This window comes from Oryctolagus cuniculus, chromosome 9 (genome assembly GCF_051225735.1).
Source record: "Oryctolagus cuniculus isolate XC-2025 breed Fujian yellow rabbit chromosome 9, ASM5122573v1, whole genome shotgun sequence".
Classification (NCBI taxonomy): Eukaryota; Metazoa; Chordata; class Mammalia; order Lagomorpha; family Leporidae; genus Oryctolagus; species Oryctolagus cuniculus.
In genome coordinates, this window is record NC_142875.1 from 106,252,264 (window position 1) to 106,269,452 (window position 17,189).

The 17,189-nt window shown below is 55.1% G+C and overlaps 1 protein-coding gene and 1 long non-coding RNA gene across 2 annotated transcripts in view; one reads left to right on the forward strand and one right to left on the reverse strand.

Moving 5' to 3' along the window:
* Positions 1-907: 907 nt before the first annotated feature.
* On the reverse strand, positions 908-5,365 carry LOC149124699 (uncharacterized). The gene is made up of 3 exons (XR_016212978.1): positions 4,899-5,365; positions 2,028-4,485; positions 908-1,171 (listed from the first exon to the last, which is right to left on the reverse strand). It is a non-coding gene; the product is annotated as an uncharacterized LOC149124699 (long non-coding RNA).
* Positions 1,672-17,189, forward strand: part of TSPAN11 (tetraspanin 11) — a 57,794-nt gene continuing 42,276 nt past the window's right edge. The window contains exon 1 of the mRNA XM_002712822.6: positions 1,672-1,805. The gene's annotated coding sequence lies outside the window, so the exon portion shown is untranslated. The remainder of the gene's footprint in view (positions 1,806-17,189) is intronic.

Genomic DNA, 17,189 nt, shown 5'->3' on the forward strand with positions numbered 1-17,189 from the left:
AGAGTTTTTGTTCCCCTCTGAGGCTTCGTTCCCTTGGGCTGACCTTTCCCGGTTCTCCCACCCTCCATTGTGACCTTTTTCAGCGTGGCTCCTGGAACACTGCTAACCGCATGTTGCAGTCCTGCTGGTTCCCACTCTGTGCGCTGACTGTCCCCGGGGATAGTGCTGAGAGGGACCACGGCCGTCCAGGGCTCCTCCGTCACTCACCCTCTGCTTTGCTAACAGATCCGTCTTCTCCACGCCTTCCTCTCCAGCACACCCAGCAAGCTCAGCGACTGTCTTCCGCTGCACCTCCTAGTTCAAGTCTTCTTCTCCCAGGGACTGTGACAATTATCTTCTTCCAAAGTCCTCACCTGAGGGCCCTCTGTTAACCCTTTCCCAGCAGTCAGCCAGGGCACATGGAACCCTGGGGCTCCAGTAGCCAGTGGCTCTGTCAGCTGCCTCCAACAGCTCCCCTGCCTAGCGACTTGGTAAATGGGTAACCTTGTTCTTTCCGCGCAAAGGAACATGGTTGGATGAGCACAGAGCTGTTGCTGCTTTAGCAAATCGAGATATCGGCCACTTGGCACCTCCATTGGGCCTGGTTGAGGTGGGTGGGGCAGGGGGAAGATGGGCACCAGGGTCTCCTCTTCCTTTTTGCCCCAGTCTGCCTGGAGACTTGGATTCACTCTGGGCCTGGGGAATGCAAGAGAGCGACAAGGCAGCTCTCCGAATCCTCCACAGGAGACTTCAGAAAGTTCGCGGAAGCATGCAATGAAAAGAAGTTTATTTGGGTTGAAAAAAAATTACGAAGTCCACGCATATGCAGGGTCTTCAACAAGTTCATGGAAAATGCTTGTTATCAAAACACTTTGCATGGCTTTCAAACTTGTTTTGCTCCAAAGTAAATATACAAGTGCATTTAAAAAAAAAAAGATTTATTTATTTATTTGAAAGGCAGTTACAGAGAGGCAGAGGCAGAGAGAGGTCTTCCGTCTGATGGTTCACTTCCCAGATGACTACAAGGGCTGGATCTGAGCCTATCCGGAGCCGGGAGCTTCTTCCGGGTCTCCCATGCGGGTGCAGGGGCCCAAGGACTTGGGCCATCTTCTGCTTTCCCAGGCCATAGCAGAGAGCTGGATCGGAACTGGAGCACCAGGGCCTCGAACTCGCTAAGGCACAGCACCAGCGCCTGCAAATGCATTTTCCCACAAATGTTTTGAACCCTCTCCAGGTGTCTGAGTTGGTGGGGGGAATGGTGTTGAGGGGTTCTTTGTCATCAGACAGGACCGTCCCTGTGCCCCTGGGAGCCCCCAAGAACCAACTTCTCCCAGGACCCCGTGGCTTTTTCCATTGAAGATCCGAGAAGGAGGGTCAGGGCTGCAGACGGCCAGCAGGTTTGAAAGCAGCTCCACCCCACCCCCAATCCACCCCTTTCACCCACCCCGCCCCGGCAGGTTCCCCCAGGCAACCGCACAGCTGTCCCCAAGTCCGATTTAATTCAATGTGTGTGCTCTGAATCCCAGAAAGGCAAACTCCCAAACAAAGAGCCGCTGCCTGCGCCCCGCCGCCCGCCCCCACGGGGCTCTGGGGCCAGTAGCGCTGGCCTGTCTAGGAGAGAAGGCGCCTGGGACGCGGAGCTGGCCTCGGAGCGCAGGAAGCGCGGGGCGCGAGGCTGGGAGCCGGCTGCCCGCGCGCTGACCCTGCCTGGGCGGGCGGGACGAGCCGGGTGCGCGCAGTGGGCGGCGGGCGGCCCCGCCAGCGCCTCTCCGCGCCGCTCCAGGCTCCGGCTCCAGTCGCTGCGTCCGAAGGAGCCCCGCAGACGGGTAAGTGGCGGTGGCGGCGGGAGAAGCGCGCCCGAGTGGAACGGGGAAGCGAGCGCCGGGGAAGGCGGAGGGGTTCCTGGCGAGGCGTCCCTGCCTGCCCCGCCCTGCGCCCCGCGCTCCCAAAGGCGGACCGGCCCGGGGCCAGGCCGAGAGGGCCGGACGGGGGCAAGGGGAAGCTGGCTTGCAGAGAGGCGCGCGGCAGGAGACCTCCAGGACACTCACGTGGTTGTGTGTCTGCAAGGCGTGTGTAGCGGCTGAACGCTAACTACGTGTCCGCGCTTGGGTCTTGGGAGAGAGCCCTGGGCCTCTGAAGGCCTTGTGCTGTCCAGTGTCTCTGGGTGCCTGTCTGCCTCGCTTCCTGGTGTCATTCATTTTGTCCACTCTGAATTCCAGGGTAACAGGTCCAGAGTCGTGTTAGCTGGCCATGTACCCCGGGCAACCCAGGTTTTGCTCAGTGCAGGGTTGTGCGTGCATTTGGTGGGCGTTTGTGGGAGCGTGACTGGGTGGGCCCTGTCACCTGCCTCTGCATGCCCAAGCCTGCATGTGCAGCTTGCTGGCTCCACATGGAGAACCCTGATGGGACTTTGTGGGAAGTGTGTGTGTGTGTGTGTGTGTGTGTGTGTATAACCAGTGTTGTGTGCAGAGTGGATATGTGGGAGTTGCCTGGAAGAGGGCTCCCTTGGACTGGACAGGGTAGCATGATCACTGGGACAGAAGCTGCACAGGGCACAGGAGTGAATGCTGCAGGGGTCCCCAGTAGGTGGCACACGTTAGGAGGCAGGGGTGGCCTGGCGGGATGCCTGACGCTCTCTAGGGAACCAGCTGGGGCAGAGAATGAGGGTGGTATCCGTAGTCTGTGTTTAATTTGTGACCAGCTGGGATGTAGTGGAAAGCAGCTGTTGACATCTGAAGAGCTGGGTTAGCATCAGGACTTAGCAGTTGTTTGTCAGTGGCACTGGTGCCTGGAGCCACCCTCTGGGTCTCGGCGGCTTTGTGTGCACAGTGGGACCCACAGCCCCTGTCCTGCCTCCCGAGCGGCGGGCGTCTGAGATGAGTGAGCACCAGAAAGTGCCGAGACAGCAGCGCAGCCCCTGGAGCAAGGTCGCTGCCGGCCCCCACGTGCAGCCGAGCTGGTTCCGGGAGCGCACGGGTGGCCCGGAGTTGTTCCGTCTGGGGTAGTAGGGGAGACATTGGCAAGCTGCTCCGTGTGATACTGAGCGAAATGGGAGTGCCTGCCCAGAGCCAGCTTTTTTGGACTCTGGGTGTGGACAGTCTGTACAGGCCTGTGCTTTCCCACAGTTACTGCGTGAGTGCCTTCTGCAGCCTGGCTTTGATGCTCGTTAGAAATATTTTTATATTCAACAGAGAGAGACAAGAGCGCCTTTGGCCAGGTTTACTCCCTAGATGCCCACAGGGCTAGGCCAAAGCTTGGAACTCCCCCAGTCAATCCAGGTCTCCCATGTGAGTGACAGGAATGCAATTACTTGAGCTGTCACCAGTGCCTCCCAGCGTGTGCATTGACAGGAAGCTGGAGTCAAGAGGCCAGAGCCGGACACTGAAGCCAGATGCTCCCAGTGTGGGACGCAGGTGTCTTTTTTTTTGAACAGAGTTAGACAGTGAGAGAGAAAGAGAGAGAAAGGTCTTCCTTTCCGTTGGTTCACTCCCCTACATGGTCACCACGGCCAGCGTGCTTTGGCCAGCACACTGCGCCAATCCAAAGCCAGGAGCCAGGTGCTTCCTCCTGGTCTCCCATGCGGGTGCAGGGCCCAAGCACTTGGGCCACCCTCCACTGCACTCCCGGGCCACAGCAGAGAGCTGGCCTGGAAGAGGGGCAACCAGGACAGAATCGGTGCCCCAACCGGGACTAGAACCCAGAGTGCCAGCGCTGCAGGTGGAGGATTAGCCTAGTGAGCCGCGGCGCCGGCCCAGTGCAGGTATCTTAACTGCTAGGCTGTTACAGAAACCTGGGCTGGGAAAACTCCCTCCCTTCAAACAGGCGCCAGAGACAGTGGAGGACCCAAGCAGTTTACTACCCAGCGGGCTCAGCTGGAATCAGTTCTTGAGAACTGAGCAACATCCCCAGTTTCTCACAGTATTTATAGGTTCAGCAGCATCACGCCTTAGCTGTTACAGCGTTGGTGGGTTTAAATTGCAGCCTGTGTGACTTAGGACCACACTTCCAATGGTCGGTGGGCCTGGTATGTTTGTAAAAAGAGATGCCAGGGGCAGATTTATTAGGACAGATTTATGACTGGAGTTTGTAGAAGCAGAACTTAGGACATCTTCCCTCCCTAGACCAGATAACAGTGGGCAGCTGCTTCGCTGGTTAATTTCGAGCAGAGACTTAAAGTTTGTGTTGGGAGGAGGGGTCCGCTTTTCTTTCTTTGTCTCTGGTTGCGCCGTGTTTCCTCTACAAGGCCACACACTGGCCCCTGACGCTGTTTAAATGGCGTTGCAGCACCTGACTCTCCAGAGAGCCTTTCTCCAGATGAACCCAGCAGGCTGTCTTGCTTTTATCCTGATGCCGCCCGATGAAGCAGGAGGAGCACTGTGCACAGTTGGCAGCCAGAGAGATAGGAGATGAAGCGGTTTTCCCCACCAAGGCCCCAGGTCTGGATTGTCCGCTGTAGAGCTCCTTGGGGGCTGAAGCCTTCAGTCCCAGGGCCAACCCTGAAAAGGGCTGAGGAAGGGTGGGAGGGAGAATCACGCACAGACAGCATTGAGCATTGAGATGCCGTTGGGTGGTTTGCCCACCCCTGGTTGCAGAGACGTCTTTGCACTTAGAAGCTGTTTAGTAACTGTTCGCGAAAGGCAAGCGCTCTGGCAGGAGAACCTGGAAACCCCGGGTCAGGCAGTGGCTCGGCTCTCTGCCCATTACGTGCTGGGGAGAGTCATGGGACGCCTCTGGGTCAGCTTCTTCACTGGTCACGGTCGGCCGTCATTCCAGATTATACTTCTGATCTCAGCTTAAGCTCCGCTTCACTTGCTCAGAGAGGCCTTTCCTAATCCCCATCTAAAGTGGCCACCTCCCGGCCACCGTGATGTGGCCCTGATCTGTACCCTCCACTGCATCTGAACTCTGTGTCCTCTTACCGTGTGAATGCTGGGGGGGCTCGGAGCTGCCTTTACCCTGTCACCTGCCAGCCCACGGACACCTAGAATGCAGGAGGTGCTTGGAGTAGTGTTGGGATGTGAGCGAGCAAGCAGATAAATGGATACGGAAGGGGTGCACCTGTGGTTTTCACCTGGCGCTCTTCAAGAGGGAGCGAAGCCCACAGGCTGGGCCTCGACAGCTCAGACTTAATCTGAGTCACAGGCTGGCTTCCAAGTGGGATTTCCTTTGAAGGAAAGGTTTCCCCACTAAAACAGTGCTGGGAAGCCATTGAGACTCACAGAGTCTCGTCAACGCCAAGGTGAAATGATAGTCCTGGCGTGGAAGCTGTGGACACTTGGCCTCCAGCCGGGACGGAGGCACTGATTCCGACACCCCGAAGACCTAATGCCACAGATCATTGCTGCTTGGCCCGTGGAGTTTATCCACTGATTATTTTTCTGCAACTGGTGTAATTTCCTGACTTTCTGGTTTAGGTTAATATGAAAGTGATTTGTGGGCGCTCTGCTCTCTGTGAGACAGGCTCTAGACAGGGAGAAGACATCAAACTCTACAAGGTGCGCAGGCCACGTGCACACACACCAATCTCGGAGAGCCTGCCCATTTAAAAAAATATTAATTTATTTGAAAGTCAGAGTTACAGAGAGAGAGAGACAGAAAGAGAGAGATTTTTCCATCTGCTGGTTCATCCCCAAGAGGTTGCAATAGCCAGGACTAAGCTGGGTCGAAGCTGGGAGCCAGGAGCTTCATCCAGGTCTCCCAGATGGGTTCATGGACCCAAGCACTTGGGCCATTTTCCTCTGCTTTTCCTAGGCCATTAGTAGGGAGCTAGATTGGAAGTGGAGCAATCAGGACCTGAACCTGTGCCCACATGGGAGTCGGACATAACAGGCAGTGGCTTTACCTGCTACGCCACAGTGCCAGCCCCGAGAGCTACCTGTTGAGGGCTCTGTGTCTGTCATCGACCTCTCTTGGGCATGTTACCAGGCAGACTGCCCAGATGTGCTGCACACCGGCAGGTGCCCACTGAGATGGCTTTCCTGGAGTAGTTGGCATTGGAGAAGAGCCCTTATGCCGAGAGCAGAGCGGAGTGCCGGGACAGCTGTGTCCTGTTCCGCAGCCAAGCTCCCTGCAGCTTCCAAGCTCGCCTCCATCCAGCACACTCCCTCGTCTTGTCTCTTCCTGTAAATGCAGCTGCAGACAACAGTGGGACTGCTCTGCCCGGCACTGTGTCCACGTTTGGGGCACAGACCACAGGTTTGTCACCACCTTTCCTAAACCCCGTGGGAGGAGCGCTCGTGGCCAGCCTGGGTGGGGATGGAGGCCCTGTGGCTTTGGCTGGTTACTCAGGGCAGGTTGTTGAGGAGGGAGCCCGTGGGGGAAGGAAGGGCCGTGTACCGGAAGCTGGGATCCTCTCTTGATTCCTCTGGACTGCTGACCTGGCTTCTCGTGCGAGTCCCTGCTCTGGCTGACTCATGTGGGTTCTGCTTCCGGGACAGCGTGGAGCAGTGCAGAGGGGGAGGTGGGTGATCTGTATGCAATGTGCATATCTGAGGGGGCTTCAGGAACATCCTGGAAAGATGGAATTAAAAGTTTCAGGCCAGCACCGCAGCTCACTGGCTAATCCTCCGCCTGCGGCGACGGCACACTGGGTTCTAGTCCCGGTTGGGGCACTGGATTCTGTCCTGGTTGCTCCTCTTCCAGTCCAGCTCTCTGCTGTGGCCCGGGAAGGCAGTGGAGGATGGCCCAGGTCCTTGGGCCCTGCACCCGCATGGGAGACCAGGAGGAAGCACCTAGCTCCTGGCTTCGGATCGGCGCAGCGCACCGGCTGTAGTGGCCATTTGAGGGGTGAACCAACGGAAAGGAAGACCTTTCTCTCTGTCTCTCCCTCACTGTCTAACTCTGCCTGTCAAAAAAAGTTTCAGTTTATTTTGATGCAAAAATGAGTTTGAAATCCATGCGTAGTTTTTTCATAATATACATTTTCCGTGTACTATGAAAAAATGTTTTCAAAAAAAGTTTGAAAAACTTTTGCACCCAAATAAACTCATACTTAACACAAAAGTTCTTTTTAATTTATTTGACAGAGAGCTCCCATCTGCTGGGTCACTCCCCCAGATGCCCACAACAGCCAGGACTGGGCCAGGTTGAAGCCAGGAGCTGGGAACTCCATCTGGGTCTCCCAAGTGGGTGGCAAGTACCCAACTACTTGAACCATCACCATTGGCTTCCAAGGTGCACATAGCAGGGAGATGGGGCCAGGAGCAGGATGTGGGGATTGAACCTAGGCAGTCTGATGTGGGACTGTATCATAACCCTAAGCCAAACATCCCACCTCCTATTAGAACTCCACCTGGGTCTCCCACATGCATGGCAGGGCCCAGGCACTTGCTCCATCTTCTGCTTTCCCAGGCGCATTAGCAGGGAGCTGGATTGGGAAGAGGAGGAGCCAGGACTCACACCAGCACTGCCACGGGGGATGTGGGCGTCCCAAGCTGTGGCTTAATTGGCTCCGCCACCATGCCCACCCCAACTCGTACTTTCAATTCCATTTGCCATGAACTTTTTGACCTCCCTGTATTCACCAGATACCTGGCTGTGAGCCTTGAACCACCAGGCCCTGGGAAACACGTAAGGACCTAGCCCCCGACCTCTGAGCTTTAGTTGTTGAACTTAATAAACCTCCCAGGAAGAGATGAGGAGGCAGCTGAGTGCAGACTGTGGCACACGCCCAGGCCACAGCCCCAGCTCCGAGGAAAGGGGAGCTAGTGCAGAGCAGAGCAGGCCTGGGCCTGGCCCTGCCCCTCCCTGTCCGGTGACCATCCACGTGTTGCGTGACCTGGCTCACCTTCAGCTTCCTCATCTGCAGGCCGAGGAAATGATCGCTAACTCCTAGCAGCCATTCAGTTCAGCCTGGACAGCTCAGCTTCCCAGAGGGCCACGGAGTGTCTGCTGACCTCAGTACTGCAGTTAGGAAAGGGCTCCTGGTGAGGAGGGGCTGGCGGCCTTGTGTCTGCTGTGCCATTGCCTTTAACACTGATCCAATCCTCCCTGTGGGTAGTTAGTGGGTGGAGGGGCTCTATGACCTCCTGCTGGGTTGCCTGAGACCGATTCAGCACCCCCTCTTTACTGGGGTGCCTTCCCAACTGGCCACAGCTGCTCCCCACACTATTACGAGGAGGTCCTGTGAGCCTACGCAGCTCCACACACAGGGAGTCAGCTGTTGGCCTCCCTTTTTGGATGGGGACGCAGTTAGGGCAGAATCAATCCTGTCCACAAGGGGACCATCCGAGTGCCCCAAGGTGCAGGTTGGTCGTTGGTTTCTTTGGAAAATGGGGAGGCTTCTGTTTCATACCCAGGTCCCTGCTTTTCTGATGACATCATTTACGTTATTTAAGAGGTGCTTTAGGTTGTTTACTACCCGGCTGTGTTTAAAAGGCTCAGGAGAATAGAACAAAGGGCCGGAGTAGAGATGGGCATTGTCCCTTTTGTCTGAGGTCTGGCACTACTTGAAAAACAATAATCCTATAGGACTCACTCCCCATTCTGCCTTTATTAAAAAAAATTATTTGTTTGTTGGTTTGTTTGTAAGACAGAGTGACAGAAAGGAGTGAGATCTTCCATTCTGCTGGGTCACTCCCCACGTGGCTGCAACAGCCAGGGCTGGGCCAGGCCAAAGCCAGGAACTTGGCAGGGGCCTTATCACTTGAGCCATCTTCCACTGCCTTCCCAGGCACATTAGCAGAGAACTAGCAGGTAAAGCTGCCTTCTGCGGCGCCAGCATCCCATATGAGCACCGGTTTGAGTCCCGGCTGCTCCACTTCCAATTCAGCTCTCTGCTATGGCCTGGGAAAGCAGTGGGAGATGGGTCAAGTCCATGGGCCTCTGCACCCTTGTGGGATTCCTGGAAGAAACTCCTGGCTCCTAGCTTCAGATCGGCCCAGCCGTTGTGGCCATTTGGGGAGTAACCCAGCGGATGGAAGACCTTTCTCTCTCTGCTTCTGCCTCTGTGTAACTCTGCCTTTCAAATAAATAAATAAATCTTAAATAAATTTAAAAAAAAAAGTGGAGCAACCAGGTCTCGAACCAACACTCCATTACGGGATGCTGGTCACAGGTAGCAGCTTCACCTGCTGTGCCACACTGGTCAGTGTTCCTCTAATGGAGAAGTGGAGCAGTTAGGCTGGGATGGAGGAGGGAGGAGTGACTTGGTCATCTCTGGGTTGGAGCGAGGCACAGAGAAGGACACACGGAAGTGGCTTGCAGCTATCACTGCCCACTCAGAGGCTTAGGGCAGCCAGGCCTTTCTCTCTGAGCGGGCCAAGTGAGACAGGAAGTTAGTGCTGGAAGCAGTCCCAGAGAATGGAAACATTAGGTAGATTAACACTGTAGGAGAGCGTTCAGTAGAGGGAAGATTTCTGCTCAGCTGGAAACCTGCCAAGTCCCGGTGTGGGGTGCCTCAGAAAGGTGTAGGGAAATGGAGTTACAAGACAAGCTTATTTTCGGGTAGCATCTGGCACAGTGGTTAAAAAGCTGCTTGAGATGCCTGCATCCCGTATCCCAGGGCCTGTGTCATCTTCCAGTCCAGCAGCCTCCTGATGCTGGCTTTGGGAGGCAGTAGATGATGGCCCAAGTGTTTGGATCCCTGCTACCCATGTGAGAGACCTGGATGGAGTTCAGGGCTCCTGCCTTCGGCCTGGCTCAGCCTTGGCCATTGTGGCCACTTGAGTGAACCAGCACGTAGAAGAGCTCTTTCTCTGCTTTTCAAATATAATGAAAATCAATAAATTTTAAAGCCTCTTAAAATATGGAAATATGCAAATGTTTAAACAAGTGATAAGAGAGGCCCAGAAGTTTCTTTCAAAAAAAAGGAGATAGGGAGGGGATAGATTTATTTTGGTATGAAACAATCCATGAAATCTCTGTTTTTCTGTAAAATGCATTGTCCATGAACTCTGAAGAACTCTGTGTATGCACGAATTTCCAAATTTGTCGCACCAGAATAAGCTTAATTCCATTTTCTATGAACCTTTTAAAGGTTTATTATTTATTTGAAAGTCAGAGTTAGAGAAAGAGAGAGAGAGAGAGAGAGATCGATCTCCCATCTGCTGGTTTACTCCCCAAGTAGCCACAACGGCCAGGGCTATACCAGCTCGAAGGCAGGAGCCCAGAGCTTCTTCCGGGTCTCCCACGTGGGTGCAGGGGCCCAAGCACTCGAGCCCTCTTCCGCTGCTTTCCCAGGTCATTAGCAGGGAGCTGGATCAGAAGCAGAACAACCAGAACAGAAACCAGCGCCCGTGTGGGATGCGGACATCACAGGTGGCAGCTTTAGCCGCCGTGCCACAGTGCTGGCCACGATTTTCCATGCACTTTTTGAAGTGTCCTTGTCTTGTAAACTGGAAAGGACGGGGGCAGGAGGAATTTCCCTTCTCCCTTTTGTGAGTGTAAGAAGGAGAACTGGGTTAGAAAAAGTAGTGATCGCTAACAACAATAAAAACTTGGCAAGGAGAATCCGCGTTCATCCCTCTGAGCTGGTCTGTACTCTACCCTGGTTTTAATTTACTGTCTACAGATACGCTTGGGTAGAGCCACTGCTTTTATTGTTAAATTCACAAGATGCGTGACCAGATGACGTGGGTTCTCCGGGGGTCTTCAGACTGTTTTTATATGACCTGCAAGCTAAATGCTGATTTTTACGTATGGCGAAGATCGAAACAAATAGGGGGAAAACAAAGAATATGCTGCAAAGACCATATGTGGCCTGCAGGTTCTGAACTGCTTACTAACTCATCTTCCTGCAAAAATGCTGGCTGAGCCTGAATCTCTCAACCTCAGCATGGGATGGCCAGCTGCCAAGTGATCCTGTGGTACTGAGCACCGTTTCCCTGGGTGCACTCTCAGAGATGGCCGTGAATTCCTCTGGGCTGCAGCCTGGCAAGCCAGTATCATCATCATCATCATCATTATTATTGTTTTTGCACTCTCCAGGTCATTCTAGTACATGTCCAAGGTTGAAATACCCTGCCCCAAGGCCCCCGTTCCCAGGGTGGGGTCAGGAACCAGCAGCATCCGTATCTCATAGCTTGTTAGAAATGCAGGATGCCAGGCCACACCGCACACTTGCGGACTCGGAAACTCATGGCTAGGGGCCAGCTGCCTGCTTTCCACGTGATGCCGATGCACGTTCAAGCCGGAGAACTCCAAGCCTCAGCCTTTCAAAGCCAGACCTGCTCATTGCAGGCAAACCTCACCAAGGGGTGAGGTTGAGAGAGGGGGACCCTCAGGGCCTCAGCTGTGAGCCTGGGAACAGCCCTGGTCATTATCTTAGACACAGCCCCGCTGGAGGCCGGAGGCAGCGAAGGGAGTGGCGGGCGCCAGGACTTGGTGCTGGAATCATGTCCCAGGAACAACAGAATCATCCCCCAGTAACAGCTGTGGGTTCCTGCCTATAGCGTTATCAGTTACAGTAACTTCCGCCTGGGGCTCTGTTCTTGTGACAGCAGGTGTGCTTACCTTTTAGTAAATTAACTTACAGAGGGGCCCCTGTCGGTCGCTGTTTGAACATGACCACTGAGCTGTCTCGGAATAACGTACAGGCAGCAGTTTAACCCACTGTGCCACAGCACCGCCCCCCCCCCCCAAAATAAGCCAGCTCTTTTCATACCTGGTCAGTTTGAGAATGGAGGCGTGACATGGCCTCTCTGGCCAAATGTGGGAGGAGGCTGACTTCGAAGCTTCCTGGGCCACCTGGGACGTGCAGTGGCTTCCTGAACCTCAGAAGCAATGCTGTGGCAATGGTGTGGGTGGTGCCTGATTAGGGAGTCAATCCGGGTAACACCGAGAGAGTTCTAGTCCAAGTCCGTAACGTCTTCCCTTGAGTGGTTGTGGGTTCATAGCCAAGTGCACGTGCTGTTGCCTTGTCTGAAAGGTCAGATTCCTTTAGACAAGAATCTGTGTGCCTGGCCCGCCTGCATTGAGAAGATTCTACTACTTTCCAAAGGGGTTCTTAAGCCCCTAGAAAATATGTTTTACAGACTGGGATGAAGAAAGGTAGTTTATTTATCGGGGAGCTTAGCAGCTTCCAACCCTTCTTGAGTAAATGATATCACCTTGTAGACTTCAGACCCACCAGATTTACATCCAGGTCCCAAAGTGAACAGTGGAATTTAAATTTGGATGCATGAGTGTTCTCTCCCTCGGTCATGCACAGCGACGCACGGACTTATGGATCTCTGTGGTGTAGGGGGAAGCCGGCTGAGCGGGGCCTGGAGAACGCGGAGACCTGGCTTCATTGCCAGCTCAGCCTCTGGAGGCATCCCTGGGGCCCGTGGAGTCTCCGAGCTTGTGTCTGAGACACGGCGCTTCTCCTGGGCACTGGTAGTTGAAGGCTTGTGTGTGCCTACCCAGCGATGGGAATGTGGAGGATCAGTGGGCCCCTCTGCGAGCTTTAGAACCCCAGTCATCAGTGGTCAGAGCTTTCCCTCCAGTCTCCTGGGCCCCCAAGTTACAGCTCCCTGGGAAGCTGCTCTTGTAGGCCAGCAGCTGAGCCATGGTGTCTCGTTCCAGAGACGAGACAGGCACTGTTTAAAAGCCAATGGGAACTATACAGTTTCAACTCCTGCTGCCTGGACGGGGTTGTCTGTCTGCTCCAGGTTCCCGGAGAGCGGGTTGTAGGTGCACTTGAGCACGGAGCGCTGTAGACCATGATGAAGGCTTTTATAGGGAAAACCCCAGCCCCTCCCCAGAGCAAACTCTCCTCCAGCCCGGCTGAGCCCTGCCAGAGCCATTCCTCTTTGTTGCTGCTGCTGGCGTGTGGAGGAGGCGGCTGCTGTCCTCTCAGCCAGCCTTTGTGGAATCCAGGCCTCGGCTCGGGCCGTCAGGGTCACCGCCTCAGCGACCTGCGCTGTCTTGTCTCCTCCAGGGAGAGGAGGCAGTGGGGCGTGATGGCTGCGCTGAGCTGGTGACCTACCCAAGGTCTCACTGCCAGTTAGGGCGACGTTGGTTTTCCATCCGTGTGTGTGCCAGCCCAGTCCCCCAGCCAAACAGCAGAAGACCAGGCTCAAGGTCAGCGTCGCTCTCCAGCCCCTTCCTCCTGGCTAGAAAGGGGGGCGGGGGGAGGGGAAGGCCACCTCCTGCCTGGACTCAGGATCCCCACACGAGCCTCTTCCTGCGAGCTCCTGGGTGTCCTCTGAAGACCCCAGACAGGGTCCTTGCCCACCCAGCCCTCAGAAATGGCACGACCCCTCAGCAGTGGCTGCACGGTGGACAGTGAGGGGCTGCCTGGGGAACTTGCACTCAGCTGGGCATTCCCCCCCTGGGGGAGGGGTGGCTGTTTCCACCAGCCATGAGCAGGCCCTCTTGCCATCTCCTGGTATGGTGGGACCCACTTGCCGGTGGCAGGTGCCATATTTTAAAGATGGAGCGAGGGGCCATGGAGCACAGTTGGGACCCAGCAGTTCTGCGCCTTGGCGTTACCCCAAGGCATTGGAAACAGGTGTTGCAAACATCGACATGTGCCCGAATGTTCACAGCAGTCCTGTCTGCCATGGCCAGGAGGTGGAAACAACCCCAGTGCCCATCACAGATGAACAGATAAGCAGCATGCATGGAACATTATTCAGCTAAGAAAAGTAGTAGCATCCTGATACATGCTACAGCACGGAGGAACCTTGAGATAGCTACGTTCACTGAGAGAAACCAATGCAGAAGGCTGGCCACGGTGTGATTGCCATGTGCTATTTTTTTTTTTTTTTTTTTGACAGGCAGAGTGGACAGTGAGAGAGAGAGACAGAGAGAAAGGTCTTCCTTTTGCCGTTGGTTCACCCTCCAATGGCCGACACGCTGTGGCCGGCGCACCGCGCTGATCCGATGGCAGGAGCCAGGTACTTCTCCTGGTCTCCCATGGGGTGCAGGGCCCAAGGGCTTGGGCCATCCTCCACTGCACTCCCGGGCCACAGCAGAGAGCTGGCCTGGAGGAGGGGCAACCGGGACAGAATCCGGTGCCCCGACCGGGACTAGAACCCGGTGTGCCGGTGCCGCAAGGCGGAGGATTAGCCTAGTGAGCCGCGGCGCCGGCGCCATGCGCTATTAAGAATGGGCCCGTCTACAGGGACAGTGGCAGATGCGTGGTGTCCAGGGGGCGGGAGGAATGGACATGGGGTCTCCATTTGGTGATGGGAATGTTCTGGAAGTAGATGTCACACAGCATTGTGACTGTAATGCCATTGGAGTATACACTCTGAAATAGTTACCGTGGTAGATGTCGTGTGTGGTTCATTCCAAGAAAACAGAAAATCAGGTGTGTTGGGGCCAGGTGGAGTTCAGCAGAAGCAAAACCATCAAAACATGGAGGGCTTCTTGGATCATCTCAGGCCACTTCCAGCTGTAAACCCATCTCCTGGGGTGCCATACTGTCCCAGCTCTCCCCCGGCTCGTTTCGGCCTTGGGCTGATGATACGCCAGGGAGGAATGAAAAGCCGACAGCCGGTGGGGATCGTGTCCAGTGCTAGAGTTGGGTTCCATTGTGGTCCCAGCTTTGGAGGCGGAAGGAAGTGGGGAGATGTAATCAGAGGAGTATAAGGTTGGCCAGAGAAGCTGTACTTGATATTGAGGGCTTCATGAAAGTTTGCTTGAAAGAATCTGCCAGCATGCCAGTTTTCTCATCACACACAGGAAGAAACTATGGCTCCAACAGGAGCAGTGACTCCCTAAAGGTCAGTGATGGGCTGTCTACTCAAAACCGCACAACGCACCTGTTGCGAGTGTCACTTTGCAAGCCCCTTTCTTTGGGGATCATGGGAAGCAAGAACTTCCCTCCCCTCGCCGCTCCTCTCCTGGGATCCAAGAGCACACACTTCTCCCCATGCTCAGCACCAGCCTTTCCTGGAAGGTGGTGGGCACGCAGGCCTGCCTGGATATGGCTTCCTGCACCTGCCTCCCGCCCGGGCAGAGAGAAGAGCACTCTTTCTCAGTGGGAATCATACATGCATTCATTCAAGGAGATAAGAAAATTATAGTAGAGACCCTCCTCTGAGTTTGGGGGAAAGGATGGGCCGTATCCTTCTCTGTGATTCAGCTGGTGTTAGTGAGAGCGGAAACACTTTCTTTGTGAAAGTCGTCTTTGAAACCCAGTGTGTCCAGATGCGAACCGTGTGTGCCTGGTGCCCAGGGACAGGGATGGTCCTGTGCGGGAGGGGCTGTTAGGGTTTGATGTCTCGCCATCAGCCTCCTCTGCTCCTCCAGCTGAGACCACCCATGCAGTTAGGCAGCCTGGGCCAGCTGCCCGGGGTGGGGGCTGCTGGGATGAGGCTGGACCGGCCAGCCCTCGCTCATCCCAGGCAGCCCAGCCTGGTCTCTGCCGTGGTCTTCCAGAGTCACGGGAAATTGACTAACACATGCCTGCTACTTCTGCCAGAGAACTGGGCCCCTGGGTGTTGTTTTAGAATCCACTTAAATGAGTGCTCATTCCTTAACCCCAGACTCGGGTTTATAACCTGCGAGACCGTTTGGGTTTATTTAATTTAACCTCCTAAGTGGTGACTCTCATTCGCTGCAACAGGAAGTCCAGTTCCTCATTGCTTAGGAAATTAAACCCAAAGTCTCTCTCCTGGCGTATTCCTTCCTGGTCACCTCCGCACCTAATCCCTGCTCATCCTCTAAAACTCCTACCCAGAGCTTCCTTGTCCACACCCCTGAACTTCAGACTTGTGCTAAGTGACCTTGATGTGTCTCTCTCCCCAGCTGGGAGCTCTTGGAGGTCAGGCCCGGTTTCATTCATTCTCTTCTCTTCATCCTTTGGAGGTTTACATCTCCAGCACGTAGCACATGGCGCCACGCAGATGTCCCGCGAGTTAATAGATTAATTATTGTGATTAGTTCATCCCAGAGGGAAACAGATACGTGAGCCACCAGCCAGACCGCTGCTCTGATGAATGAGGGGGCGGGGCGTGAGGCAGGCAGGCTTCCCGAGGATTGGCACGGGTGGAGGCAGGAGATGTTGGCTGCAGGGGGCCGGGGAGGGGGCAAACTGGTAAAGCATTCTGTGCTGGGGTGGGAAATGGTGACGCGAGAAGGGGGCGGAGTGTGGCTGAGATGAGGGCCGCAGCGTGGAGGGGTGCGGGGAAGGAGGTGGACTCGGTGTTGGACGCACTGCGTGGGAGAGACCTGGCCCTTGTGAATGACCCCAGACATTTCAGGGGCAGCAGCTGTGACCCATTCCCCACCCATGCTGGGCAGAGAGCCCGCCCGGAAGAGATGAGCTGTGAAGACAGTCTCATCAGTGAGACAAGGGACAGGGGACAGGAGTTGGAGACTTGGTGGCCATGCTGTGCGGTGTCACGGTCCACTTTATGCTGCCGGCACAGAATACCACGGACTGGGTCATTTATCATGAATGGGAGCGTGTCTGGCTCCTGGTTCTTAAGTCCAAGAGCATGGTGCTGGCATCGGGTGGGGACCCCTGTGCTGCATCATTCCATGGTGGAGGGCAGAAGGGCAAGAGACAGTGAGAAAGGGCAGACAAGTGGGGGCCACGCTCACTTCTCTAACAAATGCACCCACAGTAGCTAACCTACACCTGAGAAGACAACCAGGTCCTGAGAATCCAGGACCTCGTGAGCCAGACGCCGTGTAACTAGGCGCCCACCGCCCAACCCTGTTCCCCTGGGATTACGTTTCCAACACTTGAATTTGGGGGACACAAGCAAATCACAGCATTCAGACTGGGGCAGGTGGGAGACAGGGGAGAAAAATCCGGAAAGAATGGTGCTGTGCAGCCAGTGGCGGAGAGAGCGCTTCCAAGGGGGAGGTGAGATGCAGGCTTCAGACTCAGAGCAGAGAAAGCGCCTTTGCTTTGGCCATCAGCAGTGACCTGGGAATGAGTGGAATGGAGTCAGCCAGTGCAGGGCAGACTGACCAGAGCGGGAGTGGAGCCCAGGGCCTCGGTGGAGAAGAGGACAAGAGAAACCTGGTGGTGACTGATGAGGGACACAGACCCAGGAAAACGTGGGAGACTCGAGACACAGAATATGCGTCGTGGATCTGTAGGCTGGGACTCCTGCTCCTCACCGGTATCCTGGCTCCATATCCTGCCCTGATAAAGGACCGATTGGCTGGAACTGCAGCTGCATTTTTCCTTCCTTTTGGAGAGGGACTCTCTACCAAGGTCGGAGCCTGAGACACGAGGAGTCTTTGTAAGGTTGATGTATGAAAGAACTGTGTATGGATTGCAACTGTTTTTGCACCAAAATAAACTCATCCTTTACAATATTTTT